Source organism: Sceloporus occidentalis, unplaced genomic scaffold, assembly GCF_023333645.1.
Source record: "Sceloporus occidentalis isolate IW3139 unplaced genomic scaffold, rSceOcc1.0.p SCAF_48, whole genome shotgun sequence".
Classification (NCBI taxonomy): Eukaryota; Metazoa; Chordata; class Lepidosauria; order Squamata; family Phrynosomatidae; genus Sceloporus; species Sceloporus occidentalis.
Window position 1 is genome coordinate 4,860,550 of NW_028317028.1, and position 11,253 is coordinate 4,871,802.

The following is an 11,253-nucleotide window of genomic DNA, read 5'->3' on the forward strand; positions in this document are numbered from 1 at the left end:
GTATTGTTAAGTATTGTAGAGTTGAGAATAGGCTTCCAAGAGCCCACTTTTGGTATTTCCATTATTGCATGTTGAGTTTGTTAAAACCCATAAAGCTATGATATGTCAATTAAGAGAATTGTCACTATGCACATGGCCTAACAGGCCGCAGAAACAATACAAATGAAAACATATTTTTTATTGTGGGAGTTTCTATAACTGATACCGTCATCAGTTTTTAGTACCGTATTTGCTCTATTATAAGACGACCCTGATTATAAGACGACCCCCCAAAATCTGAATATTAATTTAGGAAAAAAAGAAAAAGCCTTAAATAAAAGGCTTTAAACAATCATAGCTTTAAATAAAAGCTATGATTGAGAAAAATATGTTTTTTGTTTTTATTTCCTTGTATTTTCCAACCTGTCCCCCAGTTACGCACATCTGCCCCCAGGCTTGCCACACCAATATGGCACTGTGGCCCATGATATGCCTTTTAACCCTATATATGCCACTGTGCCCCATGGTATGCCTTTTGACCCCCTATGTGCCACTCTGCCTCCAGAAATGCCTTATACCCCTATATCCCATTCTGGCATTTAGGGGGTTAAAATGCATATTATGGGGCAGAGTGGCATATAGGGAGGTATAAGGCATTCCAGGAGGCAGAGTGGCATTAAGGGAGTTAAAAGGCATTGTATAGAGCACTCTGCCTCCAGAAATGCCTTATACCCCTATATGCCACTCTGGCATTAAGGGGGTTAAATGGCATATTATGTGGCAGAGTGGCATATAGGGAGGTATAAGGCATTTCAGGAGGCAGAGTGCTCTATTAAATGCCCCCTTAACGCCACTCTGCCTCCTGAAATGCCTTATACCTCCCTATATGCCACTCTGCCCCATAATATGCCTTTTAACCCCCTAAGTGCCAGAGTGGAATATAGGGGTATAAGGCATTCCAGAAATGCCCTATGCCCCCATTTAACACACACACGCACACACACACTTACTGGTGCTTCCAATTTCCTGCTGTATTGCCGGGGCAGCGGGTTGACGTCTCCTTCCGCTGCAGCCGGAAGGAGGTGGAGTTGGCAGCGGGGGTTTGTCTGCGTCCGTCGCGGATACCTTCCCCGGCTGTCAGAGATCAGAGTTCTCTGATCTCTGACAGTCGGGGAAGGTATCCGCAATGGACGCAGACAACCCCCGCTGCTAGCCACACCTCCTTCCGGCTGCAGCGGACGTTGTCTACGCGGATCGCGTAGACGTCAACCTGCTGCCCCGGCAATACAGCAGGAAGCACCGGTAAGTGTGGGGGGGGGGGACAGGAGGATCCAGGTCCCCTGCAGCGGTGCGGGGGCTCTGGATCTTAGTCTCATAATCAGACCTCTATTTGAGGTCTGATTAGAAGATGACCCCGATTAGAAGACGGTATCTGAAAAAAACCTCGTCTTATAATCGAGCAAATACGGTATATGGAAAAAAGAAAACCTCCACTTGAAATCCTCGGGGTTCAAAGTTGTCACGACATACGAATAGAATATAGTAGTAATGAATTAACTTAAAATATCACCTTGTTGTCTTTTTGGCTTTGGTAATTTCCCTTTCTTTTGGTATGCTAAACATGTTTTTACTTTATTGCAAATATAATTATTTAGATCCAAGTTTTAACTACTTTTCCTGTTATTATAAATAAAACATATTCACTGAAAAACATTGTTATACAACATTGTCTTAATGCTCTTTTTTCCACAGCCAGTATAATTGTGGTAGCTATCTAGTTCAAAATTTAACCTCATTGCATTGGAGATCAGTGACAGCTGGTGGCAAAGCCTGCATTACCAGGCAATAATTTGATCGTTCTCCTCATCCACCTTTACAAAAGGTTGCATGAACAAATCACCCATCTTTAACTAACCTTTCCCTATGGTATACATGTTAGGTAGCCCCCCTCCCCAATATGTATACATGTTTATTTCAATCTGTAAAGGCTATTATATAGATGTTTTTAGTTTGTAAAACTATAAAACTTCTAGGCAACAATCATTCTGTGTCTCTCATGCCATTTCTGCTGGTGCCACCCTTAATAAAATAAGTAAATAAAGATAAACTGCCTGTTTACCCAAATTCTTTAAATTGAATCAACACAGAAACCAATTGCTCAATGGCTCCCATGGCATTTTGTCAATCTTAGCTATACAAGTAATTCAAATGAATAGAATAATGCATCAACTTGGATGTATCAGTCCAACATTATGGTTAATGGATCCTGCTAGATTGTTTGTAGGTTTTGTGTATGTTCATTCTGTGGTGCTGTCTTGGATGTATCAGTCCAACATTATAATTAATGGATCCTGCTTGGGTGTTTGTAGGTTTTGTGTATGTTCATTCTGTCCACGCCAGATATGATGTGATTTATGGTGCTGCGCTGACTGGCAGATGTGCAGCGGATGGGAGATCTGTGCGTCAATTGGCAGTGATCTCTTTTAGATCTGCGACCGTGGTGCAGCTGCACATATATATGTTCTTGATACACATAAACTGCCCATATAAGTTGGTTAATCTTTTACAAAAGGACCTTCTTTCACTCTCTGACAGATAACTAATTTAAATGATAATTACATATTCTTGAGATAATTAGTATAGAATTTCTAATAAAAATATTAATGGCTGAGCGGTCTGAACTGGGTGAGTGTCTATCCTAGATATTAGATGGCAAATTACCATTTGAATTAGCTTGGAAATGCCTCTGTTCTGAAGAGCAAACAAATAAATATAATATAGGAACTATAGCTACCGGTTTAATAACACCAACACTGCTAATACATTTTGAATTAATACTTTGCCATGTCTGAGTCAGCTTAAGCTTCTTTAATTAAATTAGAAAAAAACAGCAATTTCAGTTTAAAACAGAAAAATATCTTAAGTAATGAATGAAACTATGAAATTATTCTCTTTTATCATCGTTTGACATCTACCCAATTAGCAGTAAGAGACTGCTGCTACTGATAAATGAGGTCTCATAACCTGCTCTGAAATGTAAGAGAATCAAGAGGGATGCTACAGTAAGAGAAGCTGGGAAGCTCATTTAGGCATCAGTGTCCTGGCATTTAAATGGCCAGAAGTGCTGTAATTTAATACAGTTCTGGGTCAGGATCTCTTATTTGTTTTACAATCAACATAATGAAAATATGCAGAAAACATGTCATTTTTATTAGCAAGTATTTTTTTCCTTAGTAAATAAAAGGCATGTATACTACCTTTACTGGTAAATAAATTAATTAAGTTGTGGTCTCAAAAGTAAGCATCTGCTTTTTTCAGCGACTTGTACTGTATCTTCGTACTTTGTTGATTATTGAATTAAGCATATCTCCTGTGGAGGTTTTCTCTATTAATAAGGACCCGTTTAGGGAAAAATTAAGTAAAATTAAGGGCAATGAAAAGTCTGGCACTAGGGACTCGCAGCTCCAGAAACATTGGGGTTCATTCATTTCCCTTCATAGTATTTTTTGTGGCTGAGATTGAAAAGATGAAACATTGGTTACATTGACAGCATGCCATGACTGACACGGTTAATAAAGTTTGATTTATTTATTGATTTTGCTATTTTTATGGTTGACAAGGGTCAATAATATTTGGTGGACCTCGAATTGTATCGCCACCTTACTTTTTTTCACGACTCTCTGACTATTGTTAGTGCGCTGGACTTGCCAGGTGGCACTTTTCCCGGTTATTACGTCCTTGCGGTTTCATGTAACAATATCGGACGCATCCTTTATGTAACATCGGGATGTCTTTGTTGTTCTTGTATAGAGCCTTGATCGACGTATTATTTACTGACATCTACTCTTTGTGCATGTATATTGTTCATGATCTCTGTATTTTACGCTGCTCAATAAACAGAGAATGAAGAAAAAAAATAATATTTGGTGGACCAATAAAAGGTAGCAGATTTTTATCTTTTTTATTTTTGGAGAAGCTGCTGATGGCAGGCTTTACTCTTTGAAGCTGCACTCCAGCCATCATATGCCTTTTAATACATATGATGGCTGTGTTGTCCCTTTCAGTTTAGTGTGGCCTGCTTTGCAAATGCATGGGGGATCCTGCAGGATGCATTTATCCCTTTCCCCACCACCAGCTACATGCCCGGCAGAAGATGAGCTTTGCCGTGATATACTTACATCCAGTGAGCTCCAGTGCTGGCTCGGTGAACGGTGCATGTTCAGACCCCACTGCACACTGATTTCCAAGGGAGTAGTTTCCTGCCACTAATTGACAGTTTCAAGTATCTAATCAGTGGCAAGAATAGTAAGAATTACTGCAACTTCTGTGGCAAGTAAGCTCATTATTTGTATTTTTGTTTTGGAAGAATGGATATTAATGTACATTCTGCGTAATTTAATGAGCATTCTTCTATAGTAGGAATGTCATTAGGACATTTGACTCTCCATTTAATGGAATTTTCATGTGCAAGTTAAATATGTAAGAATTCTTTATTTTCCCTTAATCACATAATGCGTCACCATGTATGTGGTACATATCTGACATTTAAGTGGTCGGGATTGGAAGGGTTAAAAGACAGATAGATCTTAGTAGAATAAAAAGGAGGAGATGCATGACTCCACATACATACATTTTATTATATGTATTTTTATTGCATCTGATGTGTATGCCTGCATTTGACTGGTTGGTGTTTTGTTCCTACTATTTTATTTCAATCAACTTAAGTTTTTTTTAAATAAATCTTTTAGAGTATTTTTCCAAATTAAGTGTATTTGAAACTAAGGCCTGTAGTCTCACACAGTATTAATACTGTCTGCCTGATTTGAGCACTTTGAAATTATGTCTCCAATCTTAAGGACATGATATTTTTGATAAGCCAAATGATATATTACTGTGCTCAGAATTAGATGCATTGACTGGGATAAACAATGCCTGGTATTCCAGCTGCATCATATTATATTGGGAAAGCCATATATCCAGTGCATCAAAGCATTTTGTCTTTTTATTCCCCTAATACAAGTAATGCTAGAAGGAGTTCACCATATTTCATGTCCATAAAAGTCTGTGTATTCATCTAATTAGTTGGAGAATGTCTCTTTGTGTGAACAAGCTACATACTGACATGTTCCTATAGCATATACCACAACTGCAGCCTAGAAACACCATCTCAACTATGTAATGTAGTAGAGTAGAGGTTGTAGCCGTATTAGTCCAGTAGTGTCAATATCAAAAAACAGATGGAATAAGTATCTTGTGATAATACCTTTTTTATTTGGACTAACAGAATTTTGCAATGACAAGCTTTCGGGAGCTCTTCTCCCTTTCTCAAGTCTAAAACATTTCTGAGCAAAACGACACATAGAATTCAATGTTGTGTGGCAGGGGAGGGGGGCTTACTACCCAGATCTCTTATCAGATCTGGGTAGTAAGCCCCCCTCCCCTGCCACACAACATTGAATTCTATGTGTCGTTTTGCTCAGAAATGTTTTAGACTTGAGAAAGGGAGAAGAGCTCCCGAAAGCTTGTCATTGCAAAATTCTGTTAGTCCAAATAAAAAAGGTATTATCACAAGATACTTATTCCATCTATGTAATGTACATAGAAGTGTAGACTTTAATGAAAGTATAAAAATGCCCACCTTACTGGCAGGATAAAGGAAATGTCCTGATCTTCATAAACACTGTAATGTTTAATAAATGGAGTTAAAAAATGTATCCAAGGTTTAGAGCTGAAAAGCGATGTACCTATAAATGTTCTTCTATGTGAATGAAACATTGTTAACAATAATACAGCAATGTATAATTCAGCTGTGGGCCCAATAAAAAAGTATCACAACCCACAGAGAATCCAATTTATCTAAGATTAATATGGTTACTAAAATCCAATACTGTTTTCTTCTTACAATCATGTCCAGAAATAAAATATCTGAGATACTAGCTGATTGAAATGAGGATAATTTGACCCTGGTTGGAGTCGCAATTTGTGTGTTCAGTTTTATGAGCCCATAACACTTAAAGAGAAATTTAATACTTATAGTTTCAGAAGGACTAGGATTGATTATCCGCTTGCCACATTTATGGAGTCTGCCTGATGGCCAGAGGACCCTATACAATTACTAAGAAAATATGTTTCAGTGATTGTCATAGCCACAAATAACCTATTTGATGAAAGCAGCAACATTTGTTAATCATTAGAATTTTTGTTTCTTGAAATTCATGCCTAATAGCCAGATTTATTTTTAGACATAACTACCTAATAAATGTATTAAAAGTAGGAAACCACTAGGAAAAGAAGTAAGAAAAAAAAGTAGCAAAGGAATATCAACCACTATGAGCCTGTGTCAGGATCGGGGACTTCAACCTCCCGGTGACAGTTCCCTCGTGGCGTGATTGCCCATCCGTGGGGTAGGCCGTATCCCCGGCCTTGATTCTTACGCGCGCCATGCTTGTCAAAAGCGTGTGCATTCCTGGTGGTGTGGGGGCGTGGCTGTACTCAGGAGGACGGAAGCATGGAGGAGTGGCTAATCAGCAGGAGAAGGGGTGGAGTCGTCCTATCTCACCCTTATCCTTGCCATACAAAGGGGAGGAGATCAGGTATGAAGGGGAGGAGTCTTTAATCACTGACACTATAAAAACCTTGTAACCCCTTCACAAAATGCTTGCTACTTAAGCTGTGTTTCCTGTGTGTTTCCTATTACCTTCTACAGATGATTTTGGAACTTTCTACTTGAACTACTGGTTTTGACCCTTGGCTACCCTTTGGATTCCCCCTTCTTGCCTTTGCCCCAGATTTTGGACTGTGACCTCGTGTCAGGGTCCGCAACTCCGGGTCCGCCGAAGTGACTCACCTGAATACCCGATGCCCGCGGGTACCGGATCCCGCGGTGCGTCTCCATCTTCCTCCACCTCCATCAGTATGTCTGCTGCTAGGCGCACGCGCCCTCAACAAACTTTATGCGTCCCCGAATGGAGAAGCCAGGGTACGCGCATAAATGACGTCACGGCTGGGGGCGAGGCTTCCCCCAGGCGGCAAGTTTAAAAACTGAGCACTAAGATTAGCTCAGTGCTCAGTGATTGTTCCTCCATTCGAGCTCTAGTGCATTTTTGATTATCCCTGACGATTTCTGTGTACCAAACCCGGCTTGCCCTCGACTCTGCTGCTCTCTATATCCCGACCCTTGGCTACTTAACGCCGTTCCTGATATTTTGGTTTCCTGACTCTGGCTTCGGATTTTGACCTCGCAGCTCGCTATTTTCCCTGACCACGGCTTCGTTCCTGACTTCGGCTTATTCTCGCCTGCCCTATCTGCTGATTCCTGGGGTACGTACCTGCATACCGGACTCTACCATTGTACCTGCCTTGCAGCCTTACATAATCACTGAGCCCTATGGAGCCCGCAGGACGACCTGACATGTTCGCTACCTTAAGCCAACAAATGGCTTCTATGAACCAGTCTTTGCAAGAACCGAGGGTGCCTCGGCCATAGAACCTCAAGTCCCTCTCCCGGAACGATTCACGGGTGACCGAAAGAAGTACCGACCTTTCATTACTTCCTGCCAAATACTGTTTAATCTCAAGCCCAGAACCTATCTCTCCGACTATATCCGGGTCCATACCATCATTTCTCTCCTCTCGGACGAACCTCAACAATGGGCTCATCATCTCCTCCACAGCAGCAGTCCGCTACTGGATTCATGGGCCTCATTCCGTCAGGCTATGGATTCCGGAGCCAGTGGCAACTTTCTGGACTTTGATTTGGTACGCTCACTCTCCATCCCCACTCGCCATAAGAAGACCCATATGACTATACAACTAGTGGATGGCAGCCCTCTGAAAACTGGACCCATCATTCGAGAGACCACTACGCTACTACTTCAGATCGGGGATGGACATTCAGAGAACATTCGATTTGACATCATGAACTCCCCCATCTCTCCGGTGATCCTCCGTTTCTAGTTCTGACACTGATTTTGTTTCATGATATTTCTTTAGGAAAGCAACACCCCCATAAAGCAGTGTGTTAGAGGGAGCTTTTGGAATTAATTGAGGGACCACCCCTTCCTCCCCTTGATTTTTTAATTCAGGATCCACACACATACATAGACACTTTTCGGAGCAATCAACCAACTACTGCTTTTTTGAAAGGACTATCCCTTTCTTTCCTTGATTTTTTTATTTGGGATCCACACACATAAACAAAAACTTTTTGGAGTAATCGATCAACAACTGCTTTTTTGAAGGGACACTCTAGCCATTATACCATGTGCAGATGCCCATGCTCAAAGTGCTACCAGGGAATTGAATGGGAGTGCATTCCTGCCACTGATTAGCTATAGTGGCGGCCAATCAGTGAAAATGCTGAGAATAAGGAGGGTGGGATTTAGTAAGGATCTCAGGACAAGCCTTTGTACACTTTGGGCACAGCTTGGTTAAGCAACATCTATGTCATCATATAACGAAAATGATTAGGGGAAATGTTGCAAGAGTTTAGAGGTTAGCACAGTGAATGACATTATCTAACCACATATGTCATGAATTATTTACACCTTTATATATATATGTGTTGTGGGGATGCTGGTTACTAACCAGATCAGTAGCATTTACCTCAATAATCCACAACAGTCATCTCCGAAGCAAGACATCCATATACACAGACTTCTGTCTTGCTTTCCTCCTTCCACTGCCTGTGTTGAAAGCAATCAATGGGAGTGGCCACAGTCAATCACCTTTATGCTACAGGACATGTGAAAATAAGTATTTAAGTACCTTTCTTCCTTTCGGTACAGACAAGTAGGAGATGAAGGAAAATAAGCCAGAAATATTTTCTAACTCCAACAGCAAAAGAATGCATGCTCCAACTCCAAAACGGAGCACAATATGCATTTTACTAAAAATATATGAGTGGAATGTTGAAATTGTGAAAGAATGGGCATATTTGAAGTAATCAGCCCTGAGTATAGTGACATGGTGCCTAGCAGGTGCATGCAAAAACAACATCAAAGAGAGAGCATTAAGTAATCCATCTTTTAGAATAAATTAGCAAATTGCTCAGTCTTGTGTCTTTTGCTTTGGACCCAGCATGCAAGCAACAAACTAGGAAAGACAAAGCAATGATTGGGGGGGGGTTGAAAGAAGCTAGGGATAGAATTGTCCTCCTAGGACAGCAAGGGAACAACAAATCAAACATGTCAGTGTGGGCCCTCTTGTTTAACCCTAGCTCCCTCTTTCATCATATAAGAAGATGTAATGAGAAAAGATGTAATTTTGTTTCTTATTTTCATTCTGTGCTATACTAGGATGTAGTGTATGTAAAGTATTAGTAAATAAGATAATATAAATACATGTAGGCATTGTTATCATAAGACTTCCTTCATTTTCTTATGTACTTAAGTAGAACACTTCAATAGTATTGGCGATATCACAAGGTTATAACATTAGTGTACTCATTTATCTCCATTACACATATAAGACAAGAGATGGTTTCTTTTTGCCAGCTATATAAATCCTTTTCTTTTTTACTTCAGTGGGATTTGTTTCTAGGAAATGCAATCTGCATTTCATTCTAGCTTGCATTCCTTTTGTGTGCCACTTTACTATTACCGTATTTGCTCGATTATAAGACAAGGTTTTTTTCCCCAGAGCAAATGTTCTGAGAAATACCCCTATCTTATATTCAAGGTCAGACTAAGATCCAGATCCCCCGCAGTGCTGCAGGTGATATGGATCCTCCTCTCTGGCAGCCGGTAAACCTCCTATGCTGCCGGCACTTCCACCGGGGCTTCTATGACGAAGCGCCGACGTGACATGATCTTCCAGTGCTCTACCATAGAAGCCCCAATGGAAGTACCAGCCAGCAGCAGTGGAGGTTGTCTACGTACATCGCACATAAATTCACCGGCTGCCAGAGAGGAGGATCCCCGCAGCGCTGCAGGAGACCTGGATCCTCCACTCTGGCAGCCAGTGGACGTGCAACCTCCGCTGCTACCAGACACTTCCACCTGGGCTATTAGGACGGAGCACCAGCATCACGTGACTGTTTTCCTATAGAGTAGTCTTATATTCAGGCTTTTTTTCTAAATTAATATTCAAATTCTGGGGGGTCATCTTATAATTGATACGGTAATTACGGCAATACGGTAATTATTATGCGATCTATAGATCTCTTCATATCCTAGTAATCTCTTTCTCTCCTAGTAATTTTTTTTCCCAAGCAAAACTATCAGTATTATGAGTACTACTGCAAAATGAGAGGGTATTTTTCCTCATCCTGGAATAAGTAACTATTTTTTGCAACAATAATATGATATTTACTACAATTTCCATGCATTTATTACTAAAGTCTTGATTTTGTTATATTTTAATAATACCAAATCCCAAATGTTACCTTTTGTTATTTCCCATCTAGAGCTACCAATTTGCTGCCATGTTACATGTTTCAGATTGCTGCCTTATGCAAAGATATCATTGGTTATACCTTTTACAGAGTCACTATGCAGTTGCGAGCAACCTCTAGTACTAAAAGCTCACGCTCAGTCTACTTAAGGAAGGTACATAGAGTCCAGGAAGTGTACTACAGCTCATGGCTAATGGTGGGATTCTATTGTAGTTTTTACTGAGGGATCATAGGGTAATTTGCAGCAATTGCCATTTGTTTTAGGTAGAGGCACGTTTGATATCATATTACATAAAAATGTCCATGTGTTTTGTAATTAATTTGTAAATATATATTGTAAATATAAGACTGTTGCTTTAGCTAATGTATACATTGAGCATTTTGGAATACTGGTCACTTAATGGATTTAATTTAAACCAGTGGAATTAATATAATTGTTGCACAGTGTAAATCATTAAGAGTAGAATGTGGTCACATTGAGTCATGCTTACTTTCATATAAACAGGGTGATTACTGATTAGTGCTCTTAAATGGTTTCATGTAACAAGCTACATAAATGTTTACTACTTGTAAGACTTAATCTGACACTATTAGTTGAGACATTTTAAAACTGTCCAGCTCACAAGACCTGTAAGGCATTGCATAGGGAACTCATAAAGAAGCACAGAGAGTATCCACTGCAGTTCTAATTGCTCCCTAAACCATTGTTCTTCTAAATATCCTATATCCTTCTGTGGAACTGTAAAGGCAGTGGTCCAAAATCTTAAAACCAGCCATCCCAAGCTACTAGCCATCCAATGTAAACAGCACATTTAAAACAGAGCTTCCCCTAGAAGTGTGATCATAACTCTTTTTTCAGTGTTTAAAATAAATAAATAAAT